Source organism: Falco cherrug, chromosome 7, assembly GCF_023634085.1.
Source record: "Falco cherrug isolate bFalChe1 chromosome 7, bFalChe1.pri, whole genome shotgun sequence".
Taxonomy (NCBI): Eukaryota; Metazoa; Chordata; class Aves; order Falconiformes; family Falconidae; genus Falco; species Falco cherrug.
Genome location: NC_073703.1, coordinates 7,986,993 through 8,004,321, shown reverse-complemented (window position 1 = coordinate 8,004,321; position 17,329 = coordinate 7,986,993). Strand labels below are relative to the sequence as shown.

At 44.3% G+C, this 17,329-nt stretch overlaps 2 long non-coding RNA genes across 2 annotated transcripts in view; one reads left to right on the top strand and one right to left on the bottom strand.

Moving 5' to 3' along the window:
* Positions 1-17,329, bottom strand: part of LOC129736487 (uncharacterized) — an 83,596-nt gene that overhangs the window by 13,507 nt on the left and 52,760 nt on the right. The window lies entirely within an intron of this gene.
* Positions 384-6,350, top strand: LOC129736488 (uncharacterized). Its single transcript, XR_008733149.1, has 2 exons — positions 384-2,943; positions 5,330-6,350. It is a non-coding gene; the product is annotated as an uncharacterized LOC129736488 (long non-coding RNA).

Genomic DNA, 17,329 nt, shown 5'->3' with positions numbered 1-17,329 from the left:
AATTTAGATACAATTTAACAGAACAATCTTTTGTAGAACATTTTTTAACATAGTCTGTGATTTATCAAATATAATCCTAGAGAAGTCCTTAATTGTGTCTTAAACTCTACTTAGCAGTTTTAATTATTCTATTAAAAATAATAATTAAAAAAACCCACAGCACTTTCTAGGTTAAATAAGGTGTTAAAATAAAAATGAGGCCCTGATTTTGAGAAATTTTACAAAATTCTCCTGGAAGAAGAATTTCAACCGCTGGTCCTATGCCACTTCGTACCGGGCTCACGCTGCTTTTTTTCACGATCTCATTTGTGAGGCTGCAGTAACCTGAAACTGTGAAAACAGGGCTCCTATAAAAAGGAAGAAGAACCCCACCGAAAACCACAATAGGACTCAGAGAGGACGGAACCAACAAGTGCTTGCATCAGCCTCACGTGTCCAGGATGCCGTGTTCATACTGCCGGGGTGCGTGGCTGCACCCAGCCGTGCTCTCAGCCACGTGGCCGGTGCTCACTGGTGGGTCGGCTCGGACACACCGGCTGACGGCCCCACGGTCACACAGCTCCCAAGAGCCCGGGAACTTCCCGAATTTCACACAAGCTCGTACAGCACCAACAGCAGTGGTGGGTGCTCAAAGTGAAAGGGGAAGCAGAGATGGGTTTTGGAGAAAAGTTATTTCCTTCTTGCAAAGCACATCTGTGAGGGTTAGGTTACTTCACAGAAAAAATTCTTGTGGGAAACAACTCAGCAGCCCCAGCAAGACAACTATCTCAGTGCACTGTAAATAAAAGCCTGACTTTTGGGAAGTACAGTTTTCACTCCTGGAAAGCGTTAGGACATGTAAGATGCATCTACAGCAGCATGGTGTGAATCCTCTCCTTTCCAAACCTGCTGGCCACTTTGAGATAGAGCCACGTGAGCTCCAACGGCATCCCAGAAACAACACCATGAGTAAGCACTGGCTTTTTCTTTCCTCAGATAAACCAGATGAAAAGACACGGAAGGGACCCTCCCTGGGAAACCCACGGGTCTAACCCCACCAACTGCCCCAGCCATGCTCAGCTCTGGCTGGGGCTCCTGCTCCCAACAGGAGTGGAACTGCAGAGCTCCTTCACTGACTGCACACCTCATCCTTCTGATACAGCTTTGAAACCACATCCCTCGTCCATTCTTTTCACCCCGTCTGTGCAAGAAACTCACAGAGACTTCAGGCTTCCCTTGGAAGCACAGTGGAAATGAGGTGCCTGCTTCAAATGCAGGGTTTTCTACTATGCTAAGATGCACGCCACAAAAGCGCAGCTGTGGAAAAACTGTCCCTGGACTACGTTTTTCAAGCTGGAAGCCTGTCAACAGTCCTGCAACTCTTACACAGGGTATTTTCTAGGTTTATTTATCTTCATTCCTTCTCCCCCCATCTCTGAAGTATTTTCTTCAAAATCCCAAGACACTTGCCGGTCAAAGAATGAGTCGTGTTTCTGGCGGACTATGGGTCATTTTTCATCATATCCAGTGTGGCAACACGGGGCAGATGCTCACTGATTTGAGTTATGGTCCAGACACACTAATCAGTCTGATCTGTGAAGAAACTCTCGGTCTTTCAAAACATTCACATGGTTTCCTACCAGCAGATCATATTGCAACAGGAGTATGTGTTTTTGTATTTCTTCATACTGTGACACTGCTGGAAAAACACATTTCATGACCTCAGGATAAAGGGGGGAGGGAACTAAAAAAAATACAATAAACAGATGATGCCCCTCCCCCACCCTGTATACTTTAGGAATCTCCTTCCCCTGCTCCCTTTTTCACCTTCAGCTTGTGCGCTTGGATGTGTTCATGTCTCTGGCGAGCTCAGAAGTTGCAGCACCAGGCAAGCAGCTTGGTAAAGCCTGATTTGCAGCCTGAATACCCACCCAGCTCTCAGAGGACATGAGGACCACTTCCCAGGCTGACCACTGACCCTGGTAACAGGCTGCTTTACATATGCTGAAGAAAAAAAAAAAAAAAAAAAGAGAGACCAGCTCTACTACTGCAAGGCATCTACAAAGCCAGAAGCAATCTTCATCTTCCTGCTTACTGGCACCAAACAAGACAGAGCTATTAAATGGGGCTTTTTTTCGGAAAGGAAATGCTGCCTAGTGGAAGTAGAAGCTTCTCAGCAAAGCAGCTCACAAGGGCTCTCATCCAGGCTGTGTTGCTTTGACCACATTTTGCCAACACCACTGAGAAGCCCTGAGCCAGTGGTGAAAGGTTACAGCACATTTTATGCCTTGCATGAATTTTGAACAGCAGTGCACAAGTCCAGATAGCTCCAGCTTTCATTCAAGAGAGCTGGCTCGCCAGCCACAGCCCCAGAAAGCCTGCAAAGTTATAAACCTCCGTACCTGTTCTTGGGAGTCTCACAGCTATGGGTCTATCACACAGAAGCAGAGGAGTGTTCTGGTTTGTTTATGGTTTCATAGTCAAAGACCAGAGCCAGGACAGGAGGAGTGAAAAGGGATGGCAGGTTCTGAGAGAAGGACATGTCCTGACCTGGAGCAATCGACTCTCACTCATCCTTTAGCACAGCACGGTAGCAAGGCAGTGTCACTTAGCAAATTCTAGATGACAATTAAGACAATCTTTCCCTACAGGATAAATGGGATTTTTCTCTTCCAAAAATATGTTAGTGAAACATTCCTGACAGTTCATCTCCTGTTGTTGGTGTAAGAAGATGTTGTAGGCTAATTACCTGACAACACAGGCTTAAACAGACCAGGAAACCAGCAGATTTCTCCTTTTGGTTATATCTGTAGGAAAGGGGTTTCTTTGTTGCTCTCACTGTGTTTTCCAGTGCCACTGTTTTAGAAACCTGGGCACCTAGCTCCTGTAGACACTGCCAGCAGGTGGGGACCAGAAGAGGACTTAAATGCTTCAGAACTCTTGTGCATTTGAACCCAGAGGGAGGTAAGTTCATGAGTCACCTTTGGGGAGTCTACGCCCGATTAGTGAGCCCTTGATGGAATACTGGAAGCACATCTCAACCTGGACACTGGGACTAAATCAAACGGGAAGGAAGAGAAGGAAAGGGAACCAGTGCACAGAGCACACAGACTATCGGAGACAGGAATGCAACCCAGCAGGCAGATGTGATGGATGCAGGAAAAAGTAAAGAGATCAGGACAGAAAACATGGCCCTGCACACTCATACTCACAAACATAACCCTTACTTGCCTGGGAACAAAGGAATCAATCTTGCAAACTGTATAAGGATTAGAAATAGGCATCTGAGCTTTCCTTTACATAGAGTTATTAACCTGTAGCATTATTTTCCACATCGTACTGGGACCATTATGCGTTTTCCCAAAGTATCCAGGACTATCAGTAAAACTTTGGATTCAAAAGTATGGAAACAATCCACTTCGGTTTTCCTTTCCATAGACGTCCAGTGCTCTGGTCCTAGCAAATGACCTAGATTCCTTGGAGAAGAAATTTAATCACTTGCAGGGAGCCCATGCAGAACAGATCACAATATTTGTTCTCTGATCCAGTCACAAAGACGTCATCAAGCTTACTGCATTTTGACTTCTCATGACTAATCTGCACAGAAATATCATCCAAGAAGCTCTTTACAGAGAACAGGAAAGCACAGATACTATGCTCAGGTTTTCAGCTAAATGGGCATGTGACGCTGTGCTTTAATTTTATGTTAAATGTCCTAGCCAGAAATCTCACGTGACAGCTGGTCCTGAGAATTCTGTAATATGATAATGAAATGTCTGCCTATAAACAAAAGTGTTTGTATTACAAGTGCTTTCCCATGGCATTTAACTATGCAGCATGAATCAGAGGCAGGCACAGCAGCAGGTTTTCTTAGGTCTAAGCAAGTATCTTATTGTATCCCAAGAGAAATAGAACAGCAATATGTGATCTTTCCCCAGCAGTGTCGCACAGCACAGTCCTAGCAATAAAAATAATAAGATCTCTTACATTTATACAGTATATGTATCTATTATTTCAAAGAATTCTCAAAGCTATTTACTAACTACGTATCTATCTCAGCATTTGAGATTGCTGCTATATCACGGGTTGGCTGCAAACAGCAAGGTCTCATGTGGACTTTGCAGAGCGTCTGGCGCTTCTTTTGGAAAGGAATGTGAAGACTGGTACCAAAACCTCTGGCAGGAGAAGAAAATTCCCATGCCATTAAATCCAGCCACTTCTGAAAGACAGCTGTGTACAGAACAGAAACACAGGAGTCCAGGACAGCTCATGAGAAAAAGTGCCACAGCCAGCTGGAAGCACGTGTTGAATTCAGTTGGCTGGGGTATGACCTCCAAGGAGATGTCCACACTACAGACTTGATCCAACCAGTGCTCCCCACTCTCCTAATACTCACCGGCCAAAGGCTTGCTCAGGAATCTACCAGCAATTTGTCATTATCTAAGTTTCGAAAGGTTGGGATAAACCTGACAGCAAAAGGCAATAAGGCAGGGACCCCGGTCGCCAGCTCTGACAGCGTCTGTCCTCAGACCTTCTCGTCTGGGTGCAGCACACAGGCATGGGGGGGTGGACACTACCCCCAGGCTAACAAACCCTCTCCAAACAGCAAAGCAGGGCAGATGATCTGACCGGCTCCTTGCAATTCCCCCTCCTAGCTGGCTGATCGGGTGTAGAGCCTGAGTTGACCCAGACGAGCAATGTACTTGTGCTCACATAACCTCGCATGTGAGCTAACAAACTCTGACAGATAGTAGCGTACTGGCTGCGTATAACTCAGATAACCAGAGGCCTGACTCTGATCTATCGACACCGATCTTACCCCAGTGTAGTGCCACTGGTTTCTGTTGAAATACAGCCAAGGTTGGACCGATTCAGGAAAAGTCCAGATGTAATTTTGCCTACTGAAGGCAGGACTGCATTTTAAGTGAGAACAGATTTAATTAGTGCTGTTTTAACATGATGAGTCGAAGAATTAGGAAAGGGGGGAAATAAAGACAGACAGAGCTCCAACAACTATAAATTTTAATCTCCCCACTGTGAGTTTAAAAAATGCAGGAGAGTTGAGGAAGGGAAGAGGAATTACCAGAGGGAAATAATGTCTCTCCTAACAAGATAATGCGGGGTTTGGGAAATAAAACCAGATAGAAAAAGCCTGGAGTTAAGAACCCTGCTGCTTAAAAGCAGCACTGAATTCCCATCACTGCAGGTTATAATGGAATGGTTCTGCTTTGCTTTGTATTTAACATTCTACATTTCACTCCTGTTCACAGACCTCTGTGGAAAGCCAAGTTTTGATGTGGGATTACGGTGCAATGCCTGATGACCACATTAGCCATCTGCTCTCTTGCAGGTCCGAGCACAAGTCCAGGTCTTTCTCAGCCAAGAGTCGTTGGCTAAATGAAGTGACATTTCTGATTTGCGTGTCAAACTGTTTCCACTACTGCATGCACGTGAGCGTAGCTGTGGTTTGCTGTTCAGCACGGTTGAATCGCGTTCAAGACCGGCAGGAAGAAGACTTCCAGCCGAGACCAGCCGCTAACGGCTCACCTGGCAGAGCCACTGCCCATGGCCTAGGCAGCACTTGCCAAGTTCAGACATGGCTTGTGATGAATGAAGAACACACGCAACAAGTCTAGCCACAGCTAAACAGACTCAAACACCTGGCCGGGAGCCAGCAGATGCAACACCACGCGTTTTACAGCATACTGGGAGAGGGAGCATGATCGTCTATCTCCAGCAACAGACTAGGCTCAGCATCTTTGCTCTCTTATTTATGAGAAACGTGGTCTGCTCAAGGTTCACGCTCCAAAGAACTAAAGATCCACTGACATAAACTCCAAATGATACCCAAAATTAGACTGAAACACGTTCTAATAATTGGCAGCAGGCAAGAACTTTTATCTGCTTTAAATCAGAGCAGAAAGGAATGAAACAGTTCCAGGTGGATCTGCTGTGTAGCGGAAATGCCTTAAATGCCCAGAGGAGCACAATATAAAAATCGAAACACCCCGATATAAAGCCTCTGACGTCAGAGGAGCTGTTTCCTCCAGCCTCAGCCAGCTTTAATAAAAATCCACTGAGAAGTTCCAGAAGCAGCATTTACTTTGGAGTCTAAAAGACTTATTCAGTGTCTGCTATAAAAACAATTTTGAGAACTTATTTATTGGAGCTGGTGGGTAGCCCTGGTGTGCTTCCTAGTGCCTCCTGTCACTGCAGACAGACCCACACCCGACAGATGCCCACCCAGCCAGTAACCAGCCATCAGCTGCATGCTTGCCCTTAGTACCCTGCTTGTGGGTAAAAAGCAGTAAAATAAACTAATAACATTTAGTAATAATAAAAAATAAAAATAAATTAATAAGGTGCATTTCCTGGAGGCTGAAGTAATCACTTCTGTCTCTCACAAGTGCAGTAGGTGCATCCCACCTTACAAGGACCACTTCTGTCATATCACATCGCTCTGCAGAGCTTCACAGTCCCCCGTGTTTCTCGGTGCGCTCCCAGGCAGGTTCGGTGGCACACGGCCTGTTATGTCTCACAGCTCTCCCTGCTAGTCACAATCCTGGACATTTTCCTCATCTTCACGTCTCCAGTCCTTCTCCAAAAGACTCAGCTTGCTTACATCTGACCCAGGTCTGGACATTGTCCTCCCCACCTGAGGGAAGGACACCCACGGGGGGTCAGATGAGCTATTTAATGGCCTCCTGACATTTTTGTAAGGTATTTGAAATGTGGAAAAGTACATAAAACCATCCCGCATGGGGGAACTGCCTGTATCGCTTTGCGGTGTCTCCCACCATCTCCACAGAACAGGAGCGTGGCTGCCTGCGTGCCCTGTACCAGACACGGAGCTCCCTGCAGAGCACACCAGTACCCACACCCAGCCTGCACCGTGCCCACAGCCCGCAACGAGAAGTCGGGCCAACTTCCCGAGTATTTATAGATCTTGAAAAAGAGCCAGAACCCTCTCTCCAAGAGGATGCGCAATTTAACATTGTGCAAAGTCATTAAACCTCCCAACAGCAACTGTACAGCCCTGATCTGGCAACAGGGCGTGTGAGCAGCCCACCAGGCTGCGTGAGATTAGTTCACACATACCTGCAGGCACACCTACCCCCGCAGCCCTGCTGGGATCAGAAATACAAAGCAAAACAATTGCTAAAAACAGTGCAGACATAAACGTACTCTTAAAGTTTAGCATAGGTCTTTGCTGACGGCAAAGAAATCCGATGGTAGAGACATGAATTTGCATTTTGCATTGCACAACAGTTCTCTGCTCCTCCCTTTATTTATCAGAAGGGAATATTTTACAGTTTCTCATTTTTATTTTCTGTTTTTACTCTGTTCTGAAGGAACCCTAGGCTTCAGCCCTCGGACACATGCTATCCCACATGCAAAAGGCCTTTGCAAACAGCCCCGGCTGTTAACATGGGTGAGGTTGGGGGTCTAAATTAAAATAGTTCTCTTGTACCCTTGGATTTTCTTTAGCCTATCTGATGGAGGAGATTAAGGCAATCTAAGAGGAAGTAAAAGTTCACAAACGGATGATTTGTCAAGGGATTTCCACAGGTTAGCTTTTATTTAAAGCTTTCTCAATCATCTTATCTTACTGGGCTTTAAAACTGGAACAGTCACCTTGGCACCTACATCTAGTCCCTGAAGTGTAGTTATAAACATGGCTGGGGAGGCCACTTCAGTTACCAGGGCACTTGACAGCCATCTGCTGTGCTAACGAAGGCAGATAATCAGCAGGCAGGTGAGGCAGCCATCACAACCAGGCTGAAATAAGGTCTATGCACTACAGCCCTTCTTCCAAGAGTCACGGGCACTGGAATCCAGCAGATGCCCGATTTTCAGCTTCTCAAAAGCAGTTTTATCAATCTCTGGATTGTAAAATAACTTTGAAACACGGATTAAGCATAACAGGCAGTATCTACTTGGCTCTGCCAAGAGTCTGTTACAAGATCCCAACCCTGAATTCCCTTAAGCCCCTTCTCAGCAGAGCTGGCTCCTGTCACGTGGCACCGCGTGTGCAGCAAGACGGGTGATTTTTAAAATTTGACCAAGGATGTCAGTGCCCAGAGTTATTTGCACTGTTTCCCCGCTCCGTTCCCACACACATGCTTCTACAGGGTCTGAAATTTCTGGATTGAGAGTATTATTTCTGTTCCAAGGAATGTTACTGCTGGTTAGGTTAGTTAGGTCAATGCTCTCGGAGAGTTTCACTGAACTCACTGGATCTCTACCAGAGACGAACCTGACCTGAAACGTCCCATCTGGGCTTGTGAGTGAAGCCATTGACATGGCTTCATTCAGCTAGACCGTGGGCACCTGACTTCAGGCCCTCATTTGCACCCTAAAACCTTAGAGGACCTTTGTGAACAACTGACAAAAAGCAATGCCTAAACCTGCCAGCACAAGGTGCCTCACTGGGAGCAACTTCGATGCAGACCATGTTAGCACTATAAGAAATGCTATTTGTTCTTTTCCCTTAACATCTTTACTGCAGTCTTAGCAAACTGCATTTCATCACTGCCCGCTACTGCTTTAACAAAAACAAGTTCTTTTAATTAAAAAGTGGATACAAAGCCTGAAACTCCAAGTGATGGATAGACAGATAGACATCTTGACTGAAGGCTCCTCGGCTGTTTCGCTGCTATGCCATTTTCTGACTCTGTAGCAAAGATCTGTCTCCTGAGTGGCAAGTAGTGAAATGTATTTGATGTCTGTAGTTATCTGCTGCTCAGATTCAAGTCATTCCAAATCATTCCTGGTACCACGCTATGGAGATCTTTCTCTGCCACGAGGGGCTATATGCATCCAATCTCCATGCATTTACAGTTTGTAACTGTAGCTGTCTAGTAATGCTCTACATATGGGCTTGAAAGAACATTATTGACAGCATATTGCTTAAACTGGGTGAGAAACTACTTCTCAACCTGTTTTCAACCTCATAATTCAGCAGTGTCCAAATTAATTTTATGATAATCTCATGCATCAATAAATTCAACTCACAGGTGGCTGACAGAACCCAAGATTTTGAAAATTATGTGCATTCCCCTTCAGGGAACAGACACGGGCAGAAGCAAAGGCTTGATTGCAGCCTGTGTATTTTTAGACACGTTAATTAAATCTGCCACATCATTTTAGATAGATGGCTCTGCAACTTTAATCCCAAGGTGCTGCCTTTCAGAGGGATTCCTGCGGGAGTCAATTATATTTTGTTTGCATAGTGTTAACAGGTGGTACCTGCAACTCTAAACTCTGGGCATGGAAATGAAAATCTGAAGAGCAAATTCTGTTCACTTCGCTAAAACAAATGTAATTGCAAGCAAATATCCAAAAAGCCCCGCTGGGATAAATTACCTTTCTCGGACTCCTCAGACGTATAGTTTGCCAATCTATCCAAGGCCAACTGGTGGTCAAGCCTCGCTCCTTGCTCAAAGAGAACTAGAACTGGTTCCTTTTTTGTCCCCAGACCTCACTGCTTCCGGTTTCTTCGCCTGTATTGGTCTGCCAACACCCAAGTCTTCCCTTACAGGTATGGGAAACTGATGACTTATCTCTTTCAGCAACACCTCGGTGGGGCTGAGGGAAAATTAAAATAGAGGGGGACATCTCAGGCATGACATTGTACACACAGTTGAAGCTCTGAACTCACTGAGGCAGAACATAGGCATGACAACCAAGACAGCAATTGAAAGAAGTATTTGTGCATCAGTTGAGATTTTTGGAGCACCCAGTGGAGTTAGATGATACTCACTAATCACTCAGTTAAAAATCCCTTAATTTTGAAGGCCCTGTAACAGTGATGAAGTTACATTGCTACCCAGTACAACAGACAACTATTAGAAGGCAGGTACCCAATAGCCACAGGAGTCAGTATGATTTATCAGTATTGTCAGGATAATGGCACGCTGGGATCAAGTCCCTTCAAAATAACTTGACATGATTTCTTTGCTGGTCGGGCAGATTTTAGGCTGACTTGATCTGACAATGAACATCCCAAGTCCTCTCCTCTCATTTTGAGGGCATTTCCTTTCTTGTCTAATTTTTCCTCGGATTCCCTACGTTAAAGCTGGTCAAGCCCACAGCCCATTTAGCTGAAGGTCCTCTTTACTCTGTGGACACAAAGCAGCAGTTATCTAGCATAAGGATGAGCCTATATTTTGGCTGTTCCTAAACTGTGATGGGGGAAGATTCCTCCCTTGTTTTCCCGTAGTTTGCAGTTTCCAAACTGTATGAACACATTGCTTACTTCTGACACTCGGCTTTTTTGGTTACTGGATACTGCACTTGCAGTTTCATCTCTGATCAGCCAGTGAGTGCTCTGTCCAAGCTTTTAAACACTACTGTTAGCCTTGATTTATGAGGTGTGCATCTTCCAAGGCCACAGGTCGTCTTCAGTACGCTAATCTCTGTTAAAAGCAATGAGTTTTCATCCTAAATTCACTGCCAAAGAAGTTTGCTTGGCTTTAGAAGTCTGACTTTAGCCAGAGAATTTTTTCCATATAAATGGTAGAAAGGTTTGATATAAAACGGGGCATGAATTAATAATATAGTCATATCTCTCCAAGTCTTGCTGATTTGGAAGACCTGACAGGCAGGACAGGGCTGTTCTCTGATAAGGGAATTGTCAAAACAGGCCAGACACTATCACAGAAACGAGCAGGAAAAAGACCAGTGAGGCTACCGAATCCATTCCTTGGAGAAAGGGCAAAATTCCTGTTTGCTGCTGTACAGTTTTTAGTGAACAGAAGTTCAGTCTAGCATTATAAGTGACTCAGACGTGAGACATCCACCACATCCTTTGGGACAATATTCCAGTATCCAGTGAAAAGTTCAGCCTAAGTTCACCTTTCTCCTGATTACATCCTTTGGTCTTTGTTACATGCTCTTTAGGTCACCATAAGAAAAGTTGCTGTCCTCTTTTCCATTTTCTTCTCAATCCTAAAATAAATCTCCTCAAAATATTATTTTATGTTTATCTCTGCTAATTACATGTAAAAATTCATTTTTGCTCACATGACCAAGGTCAAGGAACACAGTGTAACATATTCCATAAAAGAATGTCCTTGTGGTATTTTCAACATAACTAAATATTGGAAGGACCTTTATAAAGCCCCAACTTTCAATCAACAAATCAAAGAGACTCACCCACACTGTCTGGTGGCTTTGGGAAAAAACCTCAGCCTGCATGAAATCAGTGGGAGTTTTATCACTGATTCCAGTGGAAGCAAGATTTTTCAAATGGGAACTTGATTAAATAGACTTCCTGTGATTCTCCAACTTCCAGAGGTGAGCTGGATTTGAAGCACAAGGACAGAGCCAAGTTGATCTCCATGAAAAACAAAAGCATGAATGCTTTTAAAGAGGAAAAAAAAAAAACAAAACAAACCAGATCCCTGAAAACTGTGGTAAGATAGATGTTGGTGCATGATTGCAGGGAATGCCCTGTCCTTACGGCAGGTAAGATGCACTTCCCTCTCACGTAGTACCTAAGCACATGGCATCTGCTCACGGTTTCTCATGTGGGAGTCAGATGCCTTCTGGTTCCTCAGACTAGTTCCTCCACACAGGTCCACCAAAGGCCACAGCATCCCTCATGACCATGGACCGCCTCAGGTACCATACGGTGCTTTGATGGATGTTGCATTGCCTTCCTTATCCAGGCATTACGGTTTCCACATTGCTTGCCCACTGCCACAAAAAGCAAGGTGACAGAATATATGCGACAGCATCACTGACCTGGAGATACCTCTTCCTCTCCAGAGCTCTCTTTTATCCATTCAAAGGTGTTTTAGCATATCAAGTCTATGGAAAGCTGCCCAGCAGCCCTGCAGCCAGATCAGCAAGTCATCTGGGCCCATTTGTAAATGGTGACAAGCAACAACTTTCAGACCCAGCACCCAAATACCCCAAGAGGCCGTTTCAGGAAGGGAAGGGGATTTGGCACAGGCACCATAATCTTATCAGCTCTATTGTAATTCTGCCAAATTCCCCTCCTTAGGGTTTCTTTTACTAGAAGTTCCTCCATACTCAGCCCTCAGTTCTGTGTCATTTTGCTTGCATATCAAAGGGTGAGTTGAAAGCTCCAAGCGGGAAGGCAGATGCGTATATGCAAACACAAATGGCAAGTCCCTGTACTTCATTGACTTTGGGATCTGAGGGACATGAAAAAGCAGAACAAAACCAAGAGAGTAAAGTGTCCAGCCAAATTACATCTGTCTTCCCACTATGATTCCCAACCAAAGTACTTGGAAACCCCAGGAGAAATGTCATCCAACACATTAAATTCTTTAAAAGAAGAATGAGAATGGAACTGTAAGTCTATTTCACCCCATATAGTATGATTTCAGGCCAGTTCCTGGCTCAAATTTATCATCAACACTGAAGTGCAGGGCCCAAACCATTGAGATTCATTCCATTGAATCTGGATTTTTATTCCCATTCACACTGCCGCTGGAGCTTGGGTTTGGGTTTGATTCATTAGAGACCAGAGACTCGGGGTGATCTGGCTTGGACTTCAAGGACTGAGCCACTTCTCTATTCTGTACCTTAACTGAAACAAGAATATAATCTGAAAGATACTTCCTTTGACTTGCTTTATCTCCAGTGGAAGGGCACACACTATTAACAGATGGAGCTTATTTAATTTAATAAAGGCTGATTTTAATCAGACTTAGAGTCCATAGCAATTAACAATGAAGTCCTCAGTTTCTGCAGAGGTCATCAGTCATTTCCCTCCCAGAGACATGGTGGGGTGCAGGGAGATGACAGCCAGCCCACACTGGCCTGTGTGCCTGGATCAGGGAACAGCAACACGGTCCCTGCATGCTGTTCAAGGAGGGCAAGCCTCAGGAATAGTCAATCCAGCGATAAGGACTGCCCAAAACCACTCTGCATCGGGATCAGGCTTTTTTCTGAGCATGTCAAAAAGCTGCACGTGCCCCTGACAGCCCACACAGGGAACTAATGCAGAGAGGCTCTGCTGTGAAAATGCAACTTTCCAAGTATTTATGAGCTTTAGCTATTTTTATGTTTATACACAGCATCCTGCATGAAGGCTTATGCCTGAGGGTCAGCGGACGCCTGGGGCCACGCTTGCAAACCTGCTAGATGTGCCCGCTTCACTGATGTGCCACCAACAGACAGCCCAGCTAGAAACAGAATCAAATATGGTCACCAAGCAAAGGAGGCATGACAGCCAGGGTTCAACACCCTCTTTGTGGAACTGCTGGGGAAAAAAAACCCAAAAAAACTAAACAGAAAACCAACCCAAGCTACAGCAGTTTTCAGAAGCTGAGCAACTCAAACCCTCAGGTCGTTTCTGAGATGACTTAGCAGGAGTACCTAAGCTTGCAAAGTGACCTGGTGCCTAAATCAGACCCGCAGTTATCCTGCCTGGTCCCCTGGCACTCACTCTTCTCTGCTTTGAATAACTTTCCTTCCCAATAATTTCACTGTTACAGTCAATGAAAATACCCACCAATATTCAAGACCAAGAAGGCGGCTTTTGAAATAATAAATGGGAGAAATTACTGTCCCAAAGAGAATATGAAAAAACCAACAGTGAGAACTGTAAATACTATAAATTTGCTCCCTGTTTTCCCACTACATTAATAATGTTAGGATTAATGTCCACAAATCTGTATATTTCAAATGCCTGAGAAGAAGAGGGATTGTAAAGCTGACCTGTTCCTTTGCCAAGTCTTTGATTTCTGCATTATGCTTCCAACAGCTTATGAAAAATGTAATATAAAGCTCTAGACGGTAAACTGAATTCTATTTTTTCCAGCATTCAACACAATTCAAAGCATAAAAACAAAGCACAAGGTGGCATGTCCCCCTTTTCTAAAGGTACACATCTTTTCCTCTAAAACAACAGCAAAAGAAAACCTTTTATTTCTGCTGCCTTGCTCCCCTTCTGGGAAGAAAAGGAGAGGTGCTGTTGTCCCGTTAAATAGCAAGTCCACCCGCTCAGATAAGGCAGGCTCGCCTCTTGAATTTGCATGTGAAAATTACCCTGCTTCAGCTCTGGAAATTATGCTTGTAGGTGTAAAGAGAGTAGCTTTTCTGCTTTGAAGTTTGCAAGGCAGCAACGATGAAGGCAGGAATTAACTCAATACCGATTACCAGCTCTTGGTCTCCTCCACATCAGACTTTTGAACACAGAACAGAAACACACTGAACAGCCAGGTTACGCTTCTTTTTGCGATCCAAAGCCCTCAAAGAGAGAAGACGAAAGCTGTGTTTGTTCCTGGAGCCCAGCCTTTCCTCTGAGCTGTCTGTTACTGACTCAGGCTTGTGTTGGAAAAATACATCTTCAGAGAAGTGCCAACATCAAACACACAAGAGATTTTACAGGTACACGTATTGAGGCCTCTCTGTGAAGTGCTATTTCCCAATGAAAGCATGACCACGGGAATGCACTGGAATATATTAATAGTAAGAGGGGCACTCACATTTTTCTTTGGGCTGCTAGGCTGCTATTGAATATGGGCTAAACTTCCTCCCCCCCCTCCTTAATGGCCCCTTAATTATCATCACAAAGTTCTAATTTGGATCCTCCACCAGGAAATCACTTAAGCATGCACTTAACTCCATCTTCTTTAAACAAGCAAACAAACAAAAAAGCTCGTGCTTCACATACTGCAAGCATGACCCATACTGAAATAGCTGGTTATGCACTTCCCCAAAAAGGAGATGCAGTGCCAAAACCAATCCTGAAATCCACCATCCCTGGAGCAAAAGGCATCAGTTAACAAATGCACAACAGCAGTGCGGAGAGGGAGGCACATCCCAAGGCTGCTGATTAGATAAAGTCTCACAGTGGACAGCTGTAAGGTGGAGGGAGCTTCAAAGGTTTATGCAGACCTTCTTGGTCCCCTAGCCTAACCCACACTCTTCTGCAGGGGTAACACACAGCCCTGGCCAGGACGAGCCTTGCTCTTTGCAGTTGTTGTCGTAATTTCTTGAGGACTTCTGCATTGCTCTGTAATGGATATCAGCCTTCCTGGTGCTCTCTGTGCTTGATAATTGCCACTCAAACAAAGACCACCCAGAAAACAGCTGGGAAAGGTTCAGGTCCACTTTGACATTTTTCTCCCCCACTCCAGCTATGACTTGCATACACATGAAAGATTATGTCTCAAATGGTCACAAGAAAAAATAAAACTGTGTGGAGGGAAAATTAAATTATTCCTTGATATTTAATAATGATCCCTGAAAGACAAGTTGTTGGATCAGCACCTCAGTTTACGAAATTAAAACCTTTGGAAGATTGAACAGCTAGAGAAAGAAGAGTTCTGGGGGAAAATGAATGCCTTCAGCTTATAATTTTGCTCTTTTCCTTTTTATAATTTCCTCAAGCTGAAGAGGAAGAATACAATAAAGTAGATAATTCTGCAGCTTGAAGAGTATGCTTGGGAGTTCAGTCCCATCAATGAGTAGTGTATTTCCTGGCAGTATATATCACAATTTTTGAAAATGTAATAGAGTCGGATAAGCCAATCAAATGAGAAATGTGCTGAAACACTGCCCCAAATCTGGAATAAACTGCCATAAACTGACTGCTTGCTGCCTTCTACCTTGTTCAGTGTTTGTTCTCACTCATCACAATGTTGTCTCTGAAGGCCAGTACTAAATATCATTCCCTGAAGATCAGACAGCCTCTTAGCAGCAGCCCACCTTTCTTCTTGGCCATTATTTGCCTGTCTGTTCTGGTGTTTACCTTTGATGTACTCTTGACAGCAATCAGGGTTAGGCCCAAATGTTGATGGGCTCTTTTGATCTTCCCATGCAGGCTTAGCAATTCCTGCCAGATAAGGACGTTGGTGGCTGCACCAGGATGGATGTGAAGCATCTCACCCTGTGCCTCAGCCAGATATTACAGTCTCTGTTACAGTCACCAGCTACACAGGCAGGATGTTCAGGTCATGGTTTTGGGGAGACTTACGACCACTCTAAGGAGCAAAAGACCCCTCTTAGTCCTGGCTCTGTTATCTAAGTTAGCAAGCATCTACCACCAGCAATCTTTGATCAGCCTGTGTAAAGAAGAGGTTAAATTGAACCAAGGGCTGATAACCGAGAACAGGACTGTGGTAAGTTCCCAGAGAAAACAACCTAAATACTCAGGCTGAGCATCCAGCTTAAAATCCACACTGACATCTACTGAAATTCTGACAGCAGACAGCCTTTTCCCTTTGCTTGCAGTATGGCATGTGTTCAGAGTGCTCTCAAGGCCAAAATTCACTTCCTCAGATTGGTTAATTTGAGTTGGCCCATTAAGTATTCCTGAAACAGTCTTAGATAGTCAATTGTCATCTAGAAATGTTCTGTAGATAGGGCTCCAGCAGGAATCCTTGAAATAAACTGCAGTAAAAAGAGAAAATGATAGTCTATAATAGAATCACACCATTCAACATAATAGAAAATAAAGCATAATCAGTGATTTGAAGAGCGACACACTGTACTAAGCACTACACATTACTCTTTCTCTTCAAATGATCAAAATTGCCAGGATTTTCTCATATCTAGAGACCAAACAACCCCATAAAGAAACTGCTGAATATCAAGAGGAAGATTTTTCTCTACCAAGAAAAACCCTTTGGCAGCATTAAAGTCTTGCAGTCTGCATCTGAAAGGCTGCTGACAATATTCAAAGGAACAATTGTAGATTTGACGATAGCCATGAGTAAGTCCCATTACACCTCTAAGCCAGCTTCTCAGCCTCCGGACCTCACCAAAGGATCATTTCTAGAACATAAGAGAATGAGTAACATTAAGCTCAAAGTGAGAGTAAATCTACCTGATGTATTGTTGAACTTGTCAAGCCTTTGTGATAAATTACCTAGAGCACGAGTCACCATTGTCAGGGAACAGCATTTGTTGCACAGTATGGTCTCGCTGCCTCTAGCACAGCGCACACATAAATCTTGTTAGTGAACTAAGCATAACTAATGCTGCTTTGTGTAAGCAGTTGTGTGTATGATTTGAGTATTTAGGAATTCAACCTTCCGAAACAAACTAGCTTTCACACGTACCGATGGTAGCTACTTAGTCAAGCCAGTAGCTGCTAAGCAGTCTTGTGATGTCAGTTTTTAAGCAGAATTCCCCTGATGTCATGACATGACCTCATGTAAAGAAATACAAAAAGAGGTCTCATTATTCCTAAATGCTTCATGCTCCAAGCTCTAGAGGTTTATTATTATTGTGCAGAACAGTCAGCCCCTAATGTGTTCACCCAGGAGAAAGCATACAGAGATCTGGTGTTCCCAAGAAGCTATTTAAAGCTGAGTGTGAAAGAAGCAGCAATGCCATCTTCCCTCCGGACAAATCCCCCCTACCT